This window comes from Myotis daubentonii, chromosome 3, assembly GCF_963259705.1.
Source record: "Myotis daubentonii chromosome 3, mMyoDau2.1, whole genome shotgun sequence".
NCBI classification, from domain to species: Eukaryota; Metazoa; Chordata; class Mammalia; order Chiroptera; family Vespertilionidae; genus Myotis; species Myotis daubentonii.
In genome coordinates this window covers 140,349,918-140,355,917 of record NC_081842.1, presented here as the reverse complement: position 1 = coordinate 140,355,917, position 6,000 = coordinate 140,349,918, and positions in this window count along the sequence as shown.

Here is a 6,000-nt window from a genome sequence, read left to right as displayed (position 1 = left end):
TCAGATTAGAAATCAATACATAGTACATTCTCAATAATTTCTTTTAATGTTAAGATTATGTTTATAAATAGTTTAAAAATATCCCCATCCTTCTTTAGCCTTGATCCCAATTGTTCATGTTTATTCTACTTCATATTTGGCCTATAGCCCAAAATATTTAATCCTAGTTGATTCAATAACAATCTTTTATTAAAAATTTTTATTTATTGATTTTAAAGAGAGAGGGAGGGGGAGGGAGGGGTAGAGAGAGAGAGAGAGAGAGAGAGAGAGAGAGATCAATTTGTTGTTCCACTTATTTATGCATTCATTGGTTGATGCTTCTTGTATGTGCCCTGAACTGGGGATCGAACCTGCAACCTTGGTGTATAGGGACAACACTCTAACCAACTGAACTGACCAGGGCTTCGTTAACTATCTTAATGTTTGGCTGAGACTGGTCTTCTTGAATTTGGTTATTATTTCATCCAATGAAACTGAATTTCCATTTAGAATTGATGAGTTTAAAATATGCCTAGACCTATAATGGAATGTACATAAACATATATATCAGACAAAGGTTAGTATGCATTGACGTATGTAGTTGGGAAGAGGAAAACTCTTATATGGCATCTTGAAATTAAGTAATATATGTAGATAATCAAAATGTGATCATATTAGTTAATTCATTTAGTCTTAAGTATTACTTTATTTGCAAAAGACAGAGAACATAGTAAGTTAAGGAGAGTATAATGATTACATCTTTAAATATCTTCTCAATGCTATGGCCCCACTTCCTCTAAAATACAAACAGACAAAAAAACACAATAACTTTCTAGAATCTCAACCCCAATTTGCATTTTTCCAGTTGAGATTGAAGTGTGTAATTTAATGAATTTTTTAAAATATACCACTCATTTCACCTTACATTCCTATCTAATTAAATGTTTGGTAATAACTGTCATATGAAAAAGGTGTGTGGAAGAACATGGAAATCTTTATAAAACTACTCTCAATAAAATAATAATTTGCTTCAATAGCATCATAGCAAATTCCTCATTTATGTTGGTAGGGTAAAATACATAATTTTCTAACTTACTGCAATTGTTACCTCTAAATACTGCTTTGGCAAGAATTGTCTTATCTTTGAAGAATACATAAAAACTGTTATTTAATCCAGGATGGGATTAGACTAAATTTTATTTGTAATTAGAGGAAGGTCAGCAGCCTCTCTATTTGCTAATTTATAATTTATAATTAGCAAATGGTTATTATATTTTATGGGGGGAAATAAGGTTTTGTTCCTTAGCAGTAATAGGCTTTTCATAAGTTGAGATCTCTCCCAGTACACCATTTGTTTGGCTGAAAAAACTGGACTCTGGTTTAAGAAAAGTGAAGTTGGGCCAATCTTTGTTTTGGTTAATAAGAAAGAATTCCTGTCCTTCTGTGCTGTGTGTCATGAGCTAGCACTTTGAATATGGAAAGCTGTTTTTTCTCTTCATCCTTCACCATATTCTTTTGTTTCTATGGTATGTGTAGAATTCTATTGATATTAGTAATGTGGCTTCTGACTTGGAGTTCTAATGTACAATACCCCTTATACTCAAATACCGCTGCAGATGTACTCTTCACTCCCATCTTACACTACAACCTCATCTCCCCATGCCATGGTCCTTGCCTTCCCAGTGATCCAAAGCCAGCTATTTGAGTCTAGTCTTTCCAATAGTTAGCACATCATAGAGTTGGCAATGTCCATTTTCATTATGCAATACTAGAGGCCTGATGCATGAAAATTCATGCAAGAGTAGGCCTTCCATCCCCCACTGGCTTTCCTCTGGCACTCAGGACCTGGGCTTTCCTCCTCCAGCCGCCCACAGGCACCTGGGACCCAGGTTGGCTCCCCCCCGCCCCCCCCCCCCCCGCCCCTGGCTTTGTCAGGAAGGATGTCTGGAATGACAGCTGGAAGATGACTGAGCTAATTAGCATATTACCCTTTTATTATTATAGATGATAGATCAGAATCTAAACATATTAGTCAGTGTAGAGGTAATTAGAGAGAGAGAGAGGTTTCTAAAGTAGGGAGTTTTCCATTGAGCTAGAAAAAAGATCTTTTCAAAGAAAAAATGTTTTGAGTGGTAGGCAAGTTCCTAAATTGGCTATAAAAATAGCAGAGTGATGGCAAAACAAGGGCATGGGCTTTGGAGTAAGGAGGAGGAGAAATCATTTCAACTACTTAGTCTATCATTCTTTTTAAAATTATTATTTTTTATTTTTCTCAGTGTCCCTCAAATGTAAGGTTCCCTCATTTGTAAAATGAGGATAATAATTCCCCTCAGAACTGTGAGGACTGTGTGACAACCTCTATATAACATTATTATAGGGATTTGTTCATACATTCATGAACAAATTATGAATAAATGAATTAAAGAAACATTAATTTGTTCTGCAGTGTAGAAAACAAATATATGTAACTTAGGAAAGGTAATATAAAGAAGTTTAGCTGTAGTCTCATTGTATTATTTATTACTAGAGGCCTGGTGCACGAATTCATGCACCAGTGGGGCCCCTCGGCCTGGCCTATAGGATCAGGCCAAAACCGGCTTTCTGACATCCCCTGAGAGGTCCCGGATTGCGAGAGGGTGCAAGCCAGGCTGAGGGTCCCCACTGGTGCATGATTGGGGCCCGGGAGGGACACGGGAGGTTGGACAGCGGGGGAGGGACTGCGGGAGGGCTCCAGGGTGTCTCCAGCCCATCTTACTAAGTCCTGATCAGCCAGATGCCAGCAGTAAGCTAACCTACCGGTTGGAGCATCTGCCCCCTGGTGGTCAGTGCACGTCATAGCGAATGGTAGAGCAGCCTTAACATATCATTAGCATAATACACTTTGATTGGTTGAACGGCCGACTGGATGACCAGACACTTAGCATATTAGGCTTTTATTATATAGGTTAATAACATGAAAACACTTGACCTTGATAGCAATTGGATATTAGAGAAATGAGCTATAGTATGTGTAGAGCGACTCTGTCAACAGTGTTCTATGTGTTCAAGATATTGCAGTGAAAAAATTTCTTATCTTCTTCGAGTTTAAAAACTAGTAGAGAATAAATGAGTTTCTATTAAAATACCCTAAATGAAGCAACCCAAAACATAAGATCACTTCTCAGAGCCATTTCAATTTTGTCTAGGCCTAAACATTGATGGGAACAGAGAAAAATAATAAAAAGGAAAGGATGAATAAGAAGATTACTAGCTTATAATAGAAAATTTACAAGTGGTAGCTTCCAATTCTGTGAATTACAGAACCTCATAGGGTTTCTAGGGATTACATTTCATCACTTATAGAAATTGCTTATTTATAAGTAGTGAATATTCCCTTCCTAAACAAACAAACAAACAAAAAACCACTACCTCTATTACCTCTTAATATGGCTGGAAGGATTTCAAGAATTCCTATTATTGTTCCATGACATTTGATATTTTTTCCAATCTATACGTAGTATCTCTTAGAGAAATGTTCAATAATTATTTGTATGTTTGAATGCAGGGTTATATATGGGGTATATATAACTTATTATAACCCATTCTATTACTACTAATTCCTAACTGAAGAATGAGTTTTGTACCAAAAAATGTGTGAGGAACTCTAGGTTTGATGATTTGTAACTCTAAACTGAATGCATAGAAACACTGTTATCTTAGAATCCCAAACTATGCACAAGAAGTCACCTCGTCTCCTACTGAGGCTAAATGCTACTAGTATTTAAGGGTAGGGTTAAGCAGTGGAAGTTTTGAATGCAGATTTCTTCTTGCCTCATTACTTCTCTGCTGGCAAGCTTGACAGTTTTCAATAATTCAATCACATTAATGTGGGACTAATATATTATTGTTCCCTCAACAATTATTTTACTTCAAAGAACCGCACAGTGTGTTAAAATGTTGAAATCAAAGCTAAAGGGGGTTGTAGATTTTTCCATATTTCCAAAAATCCTACTAATTTTCTATTCTGAAGTTTTGTCTTATTTTACCCAGCTCTTTTCCATGTCTCTTCCATTAAAAGCTTAGAGATGAAGTCTGTCCCACACATCAATTCAGAGCCTCCAAGAAAGAGATGATTTTTGAGTCCCAGTCCATTTGGTAGGGCGCTGAGAGGGAAAATGGGACTTGCTACAGTTCAGTCTCTTATATAAATATAGACTAGTTAAAGATTCAGGTAACAGATCTTTCCTGTGAGTAAACTAAATAGGAATTACTTTACTTGGCTTGTCAAATAACTAGCTAAGAATTGTGAGAGATAAATAATTGTATTTAAGAAGGATGAGGTGCTTCTGGAGGAAGATGGGAGTTAGTGGTGGAGGTGGCCCTGAAGCTAGGTCAAGAAGAAGAGTAAGTAGATTATTGTTGTCCAGCACATTTGATAACTTTTTTTTAGTCTTGGTAGTTTTGGTCAGAAGTGCCACTGAAAGGTGTCTGCTCTGCAAACCTATGCCTCATACAGCATAATTACTTAGGAGCTGAAAGGTATTATAAATACTAAGGTACTACAAGTTTGGTTTCACAATTTGACATATGATTTATATCCTGATTTAAATTGTTCAGTTCAGTGGCAGAGATGTATAAAAGTCTTGGAGTTAATTATTTGTATCTGATATCTAGATGATACTAGATGCTTTTTTATCTAATCAATTATTACGAGCTATATTTACAGTAATCCTATCATTAGAACCACCCTTTTGATTTACAGATGAAGAAACTAAAGCTTAGGAAGAGGATCAATAACTTTTCCAAGGCTACATAGATTTGAAATTGAGTCTATTTATAAGCTTTAAAGTTAATTATCTCAAATGGAATATTAAGCCTATGTTTTTTTCACAGATTTTTTTCTCCCTAATTAGTTTGTTATTGATCGCAAATCTTATAGAATAGTTGGGTTATATCCTGGCTTTGACTGCCCAATTCAGTTAAACATGCAATTTGAGTTCTTTTCTTTTTTAAATATTTTTTTTATTGATTTCAGAGAGTAAGGGAGAGAGAGAGAGATGGAAACATCAATGATGAGAGAGAAGCATTGATTATCTGCCTCCTGCACATCAAAGGTGGCCTCCTGGCTCATAGGTTGAACCTATGACCACTAAGACACACATGTAGGGCTATCTGAATTCTTTAGACTGGTTTTGACCATGAATGGAGTGCTGGGCCACATGGTCACCAAGATGTTTCTAATCCTCAACTCCTAAAAATCCCTATATTTTGTAGATTCAGTGTTTGAGCCTAGCTCACTTACTCTTTCCTAAATATAATGCCTTGTATTTGTTGTTAATATATGTATACTGTTATTAATGGTAATATACCACTTACCTCTAATGTGAGTTGACTGTGTAGCTAGTAATTGTAACCATTTATTGCATTTCTTGTACACCAGGAAATATATTAAGTGCATTGCATAGATGATCACAACAGCTCCATAAGGTGTATTTTAAAGTTCCCATTTCATGGAGGAGGAAGCTAAGGCTCAGGTTTTGACTTATCCAAGATCAAGCTATAGAGTGGCAGAGTCAGAATTCCAGCCCTTGTATGTTCGACAGCAAAGCCATTATTATTATTATTATTATTATTATTATTATTATTATTATTATTATTATATTATTATTATTATTATGTTAATCCTCACCCAAGGATATTTTTTTCCATTGATTTTTAGAGACTAGGACGAAGGAAGGGAGGGAGGGAATAGGAGAGAGAGAGAGGAAAACAGAGAGAGAGAGAGAGAGAGAGAGAGAGAGAGAGAGAGAGAGAGAGAGAGAACATTAACATAGATTGGTTGCCTCTCCCACACCCACACCCCCACCGGTCGTGGATAGAACCTGAAACCGGTTACGTGCCCCAGACTAGGAATCAAACCCGCTACCCTTCGGTGCGCGGGACGACGCTCTAACATCACCGTCCAGGCCCCCTTGTATGTTTAGTGGAATATTAATGAAACTGTGTTTATTTTCTAATTCTGGTTTAAGCTTAAATATCATA